This window comes from Tympanuchus pallidicinctus, unplaced genomic scaffold (genome assembly GCF_026119805.1).
Source record: "Tympanuchus pallidicinctus isolate F22 unplaced genomic scaffold, pur_lepc_1.0 scaffold3, whole genome shotgun sequence".
Classification (NCBI taxonomy): Eukaryota; Metazoa; Chordata; class Aves; order Galliformes; family Phasianidae; genus Tympanuchus; species Tympanuchus pallidicinctus.
Genome location: NW_026294747.1, coordinates 15,859,127 through 15,871,303, shown reverse-complemented (window position 1 = coordinate 15,871,303; position 12,177 = coordinate 15,859,127).

Here is a 12,177-nt window from a genome sequence, read left to right as displayed (position 1 = left end):
GTCACCTCCATAAGATGAACAGACTGATAACTGTCCCATCTGTTAAAGGACATTTATGCCTTTGATTTGATTCTATGAATGACTGTTTTTTCATCTTTATATTCATTTACCACACAAGTGAGACTGCGAGAATCAATAATAGCTTTTCAAAATACTTCTGCAGAATGTTCCTGTTGACTAAATTTTGTTAGTTGTTCACCTTGTCATAAAGTAAATCTGCTTGTTAACGGAGAAACCATTACCGTAAAGTTAAAAGAGCTTATTTTGTGCTCTGCTAAGATTGCACTGAATTGCATCTCTGGAATAAAGCACAGATGTGGTTTCAGATTTTAGACTGTGACTGTTAAAAATGCCGTGTTTTCCCTGGCCCCTTTTTCATTTGTAACCCAAGTACAAGAAGACAGCTAATGACAAAATGCTGGAAGATGCACCATTAACTGCACAGGCAGCGGTGACTTGCCTCGTATTACCTAGCTCTCTTCACTGCACAGATCTGATAGTTCCTGCGTGCACAATGCCAGCAATTACTGGAGTTGCTGAACTCTAAGAAAAATGCTTATCTTCTGAAATGGCAGCTCTGCCTTCTTCTGGTCTGAAGCCCAGATGTTAGAAATAGGCAGATCATTTTCTGCTCTCCAATTTCTCTCATAACAGAAATCTTGATCTTGGTTTCAGAAATTGTTACCATATCTTTAAAGCGCATCGCATTTATCTGTCAGTTATCACTGCGTGGTCTACAGATAGAAAATGACATTTGTAGTTTATATAAATGGAATTTACTCATTTTAAGTATATTTATGCTTAGCTTGCTTGCTTTATTTGCTTTTTATTCCTGCATTAACTCTTATTTGAAGAATGTATGTGATATTTAGGGAAATTTTAATGATTTCAAAACCATTTCAATATTTAGATGCATCTAAAATATTTTTTATTAGCCTTCTGTGGATGAAGACCTTTAAAATGCAATTGGTGTCAGCCACAATGCCTTGTGAGTCATTCTGGGCTATTAAGAAGCATACTAATCATTTCTCAAGCCAGCACTTCTAAAACAAAGTCCTAATTCATGGACTATTTGGAAAATGTTAAATAGTAGAATAGTCTTCATCAGCAGACTAATCCCACTGTAAGCAAAGTGGATTACCTTTGTCTGTAGGCACATCTATGTATCCTTATCACTTTGTTTTCTGCACTCTGTTCTACTGTGCAGTCTGGTTCCTCAGCCAGTCTTCATATTGAATTTTGCTGAAGTAGTTATAATAGTTATATAATTATTTATAACAGTTAATATTAACTCTGCAGTTCATGAAATCGTTCGTAAATGTACTTCCATCACCTGGCTACAGGATGCAGCCCCATTGCCTTAGGCTCAGATAATACTTCAGAAAAGTGTGCATGCTGTTAGCGCTCCTTTTTTAAAGTGAAAAGCAGCAACACAAAAAGAGAGAGATTGTCAGAATCAGACAGAGGAGCATCACTGTTCTCAAGGTGATACAGATTTCTCCATTCCTCTCTCTGGATTCCATCGCTATCTAGACTGCAGGTCAGATGCTGACTTACTCTGCCTCTGGTTGATCTGTCATCTGCTGTTGTACCTGCTCTTGAGAGCGTATTTTCTTGCCAGCCATAGCTGTCACCCTTTTATCCTGTAGTTACGTCTCGAAGAATTAGGGACATGTTAATAACTGGTACGATGTTTCCTAGAAACACTTTTTATTTATGGTTACACTTACACAGTTACACAGTTTGCATGAATGCTATACAAAAGATGCTACCAAAAAAGCCAACAATTTGATGTTTTTTTGACTTTCCCAATCAATTTTTCAATGTGTTGTGGCTGTTAAGGAATTCGCCCTCCTGCCCTCCTGCCTTTCACCCTCAGAAATACCTTCAACTCCTCAGAAACGTACTTGTGGCAAAGGAGACAGAATGCTTAAATAATGCTTCTGTGGGTTCATCTTCGTAACCCACACAGTGAGGTTCATTGTAACCCACCCTCACCATAGCTGTTCCAGGGATGTAGGTACGTGTGGATTCTATCAGAACATCGGGGTACTCTCTGTAACAATGTTTGGCTATTTATCACATAATATGGAAACGTTTCATTTCAATTAAACATCAAGATATAAGACTTCTAGGGAGACTGCATCACAGATCAAAATTCGTGAAGTAATTTTAACAGGAAAGAATTAAAACGTAGATATTTGCAGCAAACATGCATTGGGTGAAGTAGGAAAATTATTGTTGTGCAAAGCTTGGCTTTGTGTAAGTGCTTTTCTAACACAGAACTTAACAGAAAAATAAGCAGAAAACTGCTCTTTATGTGCTCTTTGCTATAGACTGCATCATGAGGATGTAGACTGTATTATTCATTCCAAACAGTGACCAGTATTTAGAGTCTAAAAGGGGACATAAAGCATGGGAAAAGTTTCTTAAGGGTAACAAAGTGTTTTTCAAATAGTGTTAATGCCAACCTGTCTGTGTTTTGGCACATTTAACTTCCTGTTGCGATGGTACGACTCAGCCTGAGTAGCTACAAAACTCAAATATAAGGAAGGAGTGTCACGTGCCACAAGTTCTAACTTTCAAAATACAATATTTCTTCATCTGCAGTTGGCAAAAGCAACCAATAGCCATGAAAGGGCTGTAGCTCAGTGAGGAATTAGAGGGCTCTAAAGTCAGCTTCCACTTCCAAACTAATATTTATCCTTGCTGACATAGTATATGAAAATACAGTAATAATCAAGTAGTGCTGTGGGCCTCATTCCCTCTAGCTGGAGGCACTGTTGGAATGCTATTAGTATCTCATCTGATAAATCTGAAACCAGCTCATAGAAAAGTTCCATTTGTATTTTAAAATGTCCAATTATGCCAGTATTTCTGTGATTAATACACAATAGGGCTGTTTACACAAATGAGAAATGTTCTACATTTCGAGCCCTCCTTTTAATACAGATTTGGTTCACAGCTTACTTTTTCAAGCAGGCACCCGCAGTTGATCTGACTCAGAGAGACAGTAATAGATGGCAGGAGGAAGGAGAAGAAGAGGATCCTGCTCCTCGTAACCCCTGCTGGCAACTGTGACATGTGGGCTTCCTGAGCTGAGGAGGATTTCTATGTAGTGAAACCTGATGTTTTCATTAGCCTTAGTTTGCATTAACTTTTCCAACCACTTTTAAACCTGTCCAGGCTTTATATAGTTTACAGATTCATGGCTTGGTAATTAATTTCTTGTGGTGCAGGAAATCCATCATTTCCTCTCTGTGGTTTTCTCTGTCTTCATCATGTTCCCAGTCCCTTTTTCCAGTGCAAAAGACAAAAGACCTTTTGCATATGTGTGTCTTTTACCTTTGTTCATCTCAGCCATTGGTACTTTTATTGTTATTCCTTCTGTGTTTGTGGGGAAGCAGTATTCCAGTACAGATGGATTCAGGGAGTTAAGGTCCTTATTTTGTTTCTGGGAAGCTCTGAAATCCTTCCAATGTTTAGACTGCTACCTAGCATAAAGTTGCTATTAGTAAAAAATAAAAAGTAATTCCAAGATTTTTGCAGGTTTCACTCTATGTTATCAGTGCTAAAACCCCAAGCACACTGCTTGGAAATTACTGACGTAGAACTTAGTCTGCCATTTTACTGACCGTTTTTATTCGGTGTTGTGAAATCTTTTTCCAACACTGTGCTGATTACTTCCGAGTTCACTCTTCCATTTCAGGTTAGAGGACAAAGCTCCCCTTTCCATGTGCACTCTTCCACATCAGTTATGCAAATACTAGAGCAGCCCCATCAATGATCTGTGGGGGATTCTGGTAACTGATAGACAGGTTTTAAAAGCCAATGGAGGGGTAGGATTGCCTTCACCAGAGCAACAGTGTCTTGAGAAGCCCAGAAACAACACAAGTTTAGGTTACAGGCTGGTATGCAAATGTTCTAATGATGAACTTTTGATGACTGCAGTCAATTTCTGTAATTAAATCAGAACAGCTAAAAACCTTAAGGGGAGACAGAAGACTGCTGTTTAGATGAATGCAATCTTACAGAACAGTGAAATGCCTAAACGCTACTTGCATTCAGTGCTAGCTGCCCATCAGGCTCTCCTTATCCAACACAGGCTAAGACAGAGTCCTGTGCAAGAAGCAACAGTTTTTCATGTGTGAAGGAACCAAAGGTGAACACGTTCATGAGCAGGGCTGGGGTTGTGCTGCTGTGCCAGTGGTATTTGCCAATAGCTTGACAACAAAGTGTCACAAGAGTGGTACTAGAAAACTCAACAGCTGGCTCGGAATTGCTCAGCTGCTCTGACTGATACCTATGGACACTTACTTTGTGTTTGAGCTCTCCTTTTCACATTTTGTTACCGGGTCTTATACATTTTGGTCTACTCTGTGCTTGCATTTGGAAAGCATGGCTGCTGCTCTGCCCAAAACCTGGCTTAAGATAGGGTAGTTCAAACTGCTGTAAAGCACACAAGCTTATTTGATTTTTTTGCTTTAAGAATGGAGCCGGAGAAAATAGCTTTAATAATATAGAAGGTGGTGGAAGCCTCTGGAAAGATCAGTGCAAAGGAAATACAAGTATCACTTTTATGGAAATATAATTACACTGAATGTTCCTTATTTGTTCCAGGAGCAGCGCATTGGGTGTGATGGAGCAAAAGGCGTTTGTGACTGATGTGAGCGAGGTAGGCAGCTCTGCACTAGGAAAGGCATTGTCACAGAAACGATCTGCATAAGGTAAGTACAGCCTAATGTGCTGCTGAACGCTCCATCAGCCAAAATAATACCGCAGGTCGCTAAACAAGCACAGAAAACAATCTCTTTTTGTTACTTCTTTCTATCAGTCTAAGCATGGAGATCACGCTATGAATGCCCTCTTAAAAGAGCCCCAAGGCCTGCGCAAATGCAATCTGATAAAAACTAGAAGTTTGGCAGCGCACAGCAAGGAGTTATGAGATAGCATGAGAAGACTTAGCAGAGTTCAAGCCTGTTCCCCACACAGCTCCTTGTGCCTTGCTATGCAACAACCGAAGCATTGGTCTGTTATAAACATCAGTCTGATCCTAAATCCAAGACACAGCATCATATCAATACTAGGAAAAAACTAACTCTATCCCAGCCACAATCATGAGTTACTAAGTTCTGTTTCACTCCTACAGAAACGTAGATTTAGAAATGGTTTTCACTATGGCAGTTTGCTCCTTCCTTTCTTGCCTCCTCTCTATCAAAGTATGACTTAGATGATTAGAGTGATGCAAATTAGAGATGATGGGTTTACTGGATTCCTCACACACTCACAGTACTGCATCTTCATGTGTCCCTACAAAAATGACTTGTAACAACAGGATATTGGGAGAATTGGTTGGGGAATACCTTGTTATAGATTAGGGCAGTTTCAGAGGCTCACGTGGGCCAAGTTGTCTTTTGTACTTTTGGGATAGGAAGATCCTCTGTTGTAGACATTTCTTTCCTGCAGCAGTGCAGCACCCTCTCCTATACAGCAGCCTGAAGTGCTGCCTCATTCTCCTTTGGGCTTTGTTCCTTGGGCAAAATGGACAAAGATCTCTTGCAATGCTTTCTGCCCCTGCAGAAATACAGGGATTTTAGGGATAAAACAAGATCAGAATTGCTCAGAGGCAATGCAAGAGTAGTCCAGTGGCTAACAATAAAATCCAAATAACAACGGAAAATTGACAACTCCCTAGTATTTGCTAATAGAGGAGTGTCACTGCTAAATATGCCTTGTACTGCTTGTATCCATCAGGATGCAAATGTGGTGGTGGTGCTTTTCTTTAAGTTTATGCAAAGACCTGAAGAAGAACTGAATTAACTCTCTGCAGCCTGAAAGGTGCAGCAACCTTTTTCTCTTCAGCTCCATCCTTGTCTCACAGCTATTTTAATAGTGATGCTGGGATCCCAGCCTCTGACAAGCACCATAACTTTTCAGGCACCACTGCATAGCGTATGCACTCAGAGAAAAGAAACGTTCAGGTAGTGACCACAGTGACCTCATCTTAAAAACAACAACAAAAAAAACACTCCCACCAAAAAGAAATAAAACAAGTCAGGAAGCTCAGAGGCTGCCAGATGCTGTCATCTTCTGCAGTCCTGCTATTTATTTCACTTGGATCCCTACTATGCAACACCTCTGCCCTTTAACCCGTGAATGGGGCTGTGGAGATCTCCGCAGCACCACCTTCTGCACAGTAAGGAGACAGAAGAGATGATGCTGGCCAGAAATACGCTCATCCTGAGAGCACAGTGTGGCACCGTGCCACACAAAATCATTGCTCCAGAAAAGAGAAAAAACGCTCTTCACCCCGTGCCAAAGAACCAGAGCATGTGCAGATGAGTTACAAAATGGAGTGTGCTAAAAGAGCAGGAAATAAATTCTGGGTTTCTTACTCAGCTTTCCCCCTCCTCTAGATACATTCTGCCTTATTTTTGCTGCACATCTTCACAAGACTTTTTTTTTTTTTTTTTTTTTTTTTTGCATTGCTACCACCTAATGGTCATAATGTCTTTGCCTTAACTCTAATGGCAGCAATTTTGTCCCACTCATATACAGATTTCAGACAGAAATCATACAATAGCTTTTGTCTTTTTATCAAAAAAGAATAGTAGTAAAATACCAAAATTACCATCAGACTTCCATCACCCCTTTTTCCCTCTTTCTGGGGGGGTGAAGTCTTTCTTCCCTCAGTTTTCCTGAATTTCTAATGATGAAGGTTATGATTAATTTGCAGACAGAGTAACCCTTTTCTGAATGCACGCTGCTCAATAAATGAACAAGCTGCTTACAGTAATTAAAGTAATGTCATCCTGTGCTCAAATTGCTTGTGCTAATAGGGCTAATTGGCAACAGCCAGCATTAAGTCTGATTAGTCATACGTGTCTAATGTCATCACCAGTGCCTATAATTTTCTACACAGAGGGAATTTCACATCTGTTTTAAATCACTTGTCTGTTGTCTGCATTGGTTTTCTTTCCTATGTTATTTTATCAAAGATTATTTTATTACAGTAAATGATAGAAAAGTTTATTTTCTTTTTTGAAAGTGAAGAAGCGCACGGTGGAGAACAGGACGTGAGGGACGGCCAGGGCACTCATTCTGAACTATGTGATTTCAATTAAATTAATAGGAGTGGATTTTCCTCCTTTCGCATACAGCCAGCTCTCCCCTCCTACAGGATGTGGATCAGCTGCAACACAACATCCATCTAATCAATTTAGGCCACAAGCTGGATTTCCCAGTAGAACAGATGAGCCAAAAGATCCATTTAAATTTATTTCAGAAATTTGCAAAGAATTACCTTCAGGATCACAAACTTCCCAGCTTTTGCCCTCTTCATTGCAGGCAAACTTTTGGCTGTGAATAGAACTGCTGCTGTTGAATCGATCCAAACAGACAGGCATGATATCGTCAAGAATCCAGCGCTGCAAAGCGCAGCTTCAGAGACCAAGGTTTCCTGCTGCCCTTCTTGCACAACTCCTTTCCTGGTTGGAGATTCTGTTCTCCCTTCCTTTACCTACCACCGATTTCTTCAAGTGCTTCTCCTAAGCTGTACTTCGTGGATGGCTGGAATTGACACGGCTTTCTGTGCTCTCTGTTCAAATTATTACAATTTTTGAAAGCATGAAACTGTCCTCAAATTCTGTAGCTGACTTTTATGTGTATTCCTTAGCTAATTTCCCTAGCATCCAGTTTTAGCCAACGTAATTTTATGGCTACACGTGTGCCAATCAGACATTGGACTCAGCCTTTCTCAGCAAAGACTACAATTCCATAATCAAATCAAGTTAAAAATCACTTTTTTTTTTCTTTCTTTCTTTCTTTTTTTTAATAGATTTGCTGCAGTGAGCTTTTGGTTTAGAAGAAAAAGTTGGGTGTAAGGCAGTGCACCCCTACAGACAGCTAATGATGTGAAAAGGCAGAAGATGCTAAACCTTTTTCTGTCTCATTTTAATGCTTCAGATACACGTAACAATGGCTCACTGTTATTCGTTACATCTGCCCCCTTGATTTATGTAATACATCACACTGATACCAAACTAAGAATACTGGCAGTGTGCTTTTTCAATTGCTATCAGAGCAGTATTTTACCCAGAACTATTAAAAATAGTCAGTCAATAAAATTAATGCTCTCCATCTACAGCCAGAGGCAAAGTACTGGCTCATAAAGCAGGAAGAACGAAGTGAAATTCTGTGTTTTGGTTGTACAGCACGGTCCTGAATCTAACTTCTGCCACACCTTGAAAGTAAAAGAGTGTGCCTAAAACAACATTACCCAGACTGCTCAATGCCATAAAAGCCACAGCTACTCGTAGTGGAAGAGTAATTAGAAGCTGGAAGCAGCTTATCTGTCCCCTCAGCTGTAATTATTTTCTTTAGAGTGTAGAAAAATGTTATCTCTAGCACTGCTCTCTTATGTCCTGCAAGAAATTAAGGATTAATCTCTTACACAGAAGGGAAACAAGGCTCTTTTACCATGAGCAGCATTGGGCAGTACTGACATAGCAAGTGCTGCCTCTCCTTCATTTCTTGCAGGAGCAAGTTTGTTTCAGTGTTTAGGTACTCTGCTATTTACTGCAATGTTTTATCAGTTTCATCTACAGCCACTACAAATGGCAAGGCAGCAGCAAGCAGTCCTTGCACAGATTCATACCACGATGGCAAAGGCAGGAGAGGCCCAGCGTGTCATCTGCACGAACAGCCAGAAGCCACTGTAACGGAGTAAGAACGTTCAGCAGGCAACAACTCAGGAGAGTTAACTTCCTTTGGATTGCATTAGACATTCCTTAGCCATCTGGAACTTCGTTATACCACACAGACCCTGCCTTTCCCATACAGAGGGCTAGAAACAGTTCATATCTGTGCAATATCAAATTCAAAGCCACACAGTAAACCTGTTTGTGAATTGCTGGTGGCAGCTGTTGGAAGAGCTAAATCAATCATCTCACCAACGTATCATGAACAGAAGCATAACTGTCAATAGATTAACAGCACCAGTACAAGTTCATAGATGAAGTCAACACGATGATTCAGTCACCAATACTGGAAATCCCATCTCTTACCTAAGTTTCTGAGAAGCCATAAACACATGAAGAAAAAGGCTCAAGTATTTCATGCCTACAGGAAGCACAGCAGGACCCTCTTTGATGAAAGTTGAAGTTGGCCTCAAAAACTGGAGGCATCAGTTCCTCCTCTTCCCCAAATCCAATTACAGCCGTGCTGGCCAGACACCAACAGAAGTGTCAACATTTGCAGGGACAGAAGCTAAAGAACATTTTGTTTTACTGATGTACTTCAGTATGGGCTGAATCATATGCACACGTGCCTCTTCCTCCTAGGATTGTAGAGCTGAGTGCATTTAGGATATGCACCACTTACATGGCACCTGGCTGCATAAGAAAATGTACTTTACTCACACATGTGCATGTATCTCCATGTACACAGACTGAAAGTTCTCTGATGTGCTGGGGTATATTGCATGAATTGGGTAAATAACAATAACTAACTTGATGCCAGCTTCCACATCACAAGTACAGAGAACTGTCTTTAGAGTACTTTAAACCAGACATACCAGTGCCAGCATTAAAAAAAAAGCTGCACACTCAGTTTGCCCTTTAGCTGCTCAAGCTTCTTAATTCGGAGGAAACTACAGCAAAATGGAAGGATGTGATTCTGTAGATACATCAACATCCCCAAACTCCTCTTTATAACCCCTTCCATTTTGAATGTTGGCTGACCAACATGCACAAGTCCTGTACGGCTCACTCCAGAGCAGAACTCTTCTGTTCTCCAGTAAACTCTCCTCATTTGAAAGCACATCTCAATGATGGTCTAGCAGGGAATACAGAATAACCACCTTCATCCTTTTTTTTTTCTTTTTTTAAAATAATCTTTTAAACCAAGCAGCATTAGCAAGTGATTAATAAGCGTTTTTATAAGGACACACGTAATTGATATAGAGCTCTGGAGAAACAAGGTCACCTCAATCTCAGCAGACACAGCCTCTGGGCTTATGTTAGCTATCTTATCTCATTGTCTGATACAGGAACCATTAGATGACAGTCAACACTTCAGATCTTCCAGTAGGAAAAACAACAACAACAACGAGTGATTTTCCTGCCACTCATTTTTGTTTGGCACAAGGAACAACAGGTTTTATTTGTCAGGTATACATCGTCAAGCTTCAGGACCTCAGCAGATGAACCAGGTTAACCTACTACCCAAAATGAAATTGTGGCCTCTAACAGAAAACTGGCTTAGATAAAAAGGGGAAGGGAAGAACCTACCATTAGTCACGTGCATTTCTTCCAAACAGCAAAAGCAGAAAAAGTCACACATCCTGTAAATAAGAGGTTCAGATTCCTTTTGAGAAAGACGAGGCAACACTACGACTTCCTTGAGAATCAACCACCAACGTGATCATTCAGACTAAAACAGTGAGACAGGCAGCTCAGTGTGAGCGACTGGGCAAGCTGCATCTGAGAAACCTGACTCAGCAGCTAGACAAGGTTCAGGTGACTGCACATCACATGCAGAGCAGATAATCGTGATTTAAGAGTCTTCAGTATCTGAATTTCAAGATGCAGAGAACACAGATCGCAGAAAAGGCACCCACCAGCACTCATAGGAAATAAGAAACGAGAAATGAGAACACTCCTCTTGAAGGAGGTCTTGGAATCAGGATTACATTATTTTAGCTAAGGCCAGGCTGTCGGACTAACGGTAATCTGAGCTCATGTTGCTCAGTTCCTGCTGATTCAGAGAGAAAGAAATGCATCAGACAGTAACCCTGACTCATCTACAGGAGAGAGAAATGTTGAAAAATACTACTAGCTGAGCACAGTTCTCTTCACTGCTTTAGCCTGTAGCAGAAGAGGAAGAATTACGGTGGGACTTCCCGTCAAGTCACAAACACAAGTTGAATGCTTCTATTTTTACGCTAAGAATCTTTTTAATTCTATGGGCTTATGCTTTCTCCATACTGTAACCTTAATTCTAACAATAATGGCACAGAAGGATGTCAGTGCCTTATTTGATAGAAAATAAGATGCAAAAAATAAGACAGAACCTTAAAAAAAAAAAAAGCTGGTTGCTCCCACATTCTCTTTTAATTTCCATTCTGATTTTGAGAAACAATGCACATGTCTGCAGTAGAGCCTGAAGCGCTCATACTGCATTGCACTGCTGGCCAGAGGTGATGCTGAAGTATATTAACAGCCAGTTATATACAGTAAATACTTCCTAACTGTATAAAGTATATGTCAAAACAAAGTAATCTCCAAGGAAATTAAAACTAATTTCAACAGGAACATAAGTTCATTATGAAAAATTTATCTTCCTACGTCTTTCTTACCTCCTCATGGGAACGTCACCGTGAGCTTTCACAGCGTGCAGCTGACAATGCAGAACAGTTTGAGAGGCAGACAAAAGCTTACTAGCCGAAACTCCACTCCAAAGCATGGTTAAAATGAGTTGAATTTACAAGGACTTCATAAGATTACTTCAGCTGTCCTGCTGTCAGTGAATACCTGTCAACTCACTCAACAGACGGCGTCATGTCATTAATCAAGCTTATACCTTTATTTCAATGGAATAACCTTGCTGAAAAACTTCAGGCACGGCTGATACTTTTAACAAAGGTTTGCACTGATGTAACCAATCAAGGTGGCGAGATTCATCCACTCTACCAGGTAACGGAGACAGGTCTGACAAGGCTGGGAGCTACTGCACATACTGCTGGTCTGGCAATGCCTGTAGAAGTCCTTTCATATGCCACAGTACCCCCGTTTTCAGTGACTGCACCTGCAGTCATTGCCATGAGCACTGTGACATGCTGCAACGCAAGCATGAACAGAACAAGGTTGCAGTAAGCTTGCTACGACTGGCTAACTGCTACTGGATACTGCAGAACTGCAGGAAGTCAAGCCCATACAGAGGTACTGGACGTTACTCCGTCAAGTCAAATTTGATTGAACAGATTGGGTAACAGAGCCATTGAGATGATGCAGGATTTCCCTTTACGGCCAAAGCTTTCCCTTCAAGTTCAGGGTTTCCCGTACAAGCGATGTACTTGTGGGCAAAACATACCACAGACCTCAGAACAAGTTCGCTACATCAAATCTAGTTTAAATCCCAGGTTTAACACACCTCCCAACTTAACAGCAAGTGCAGTAG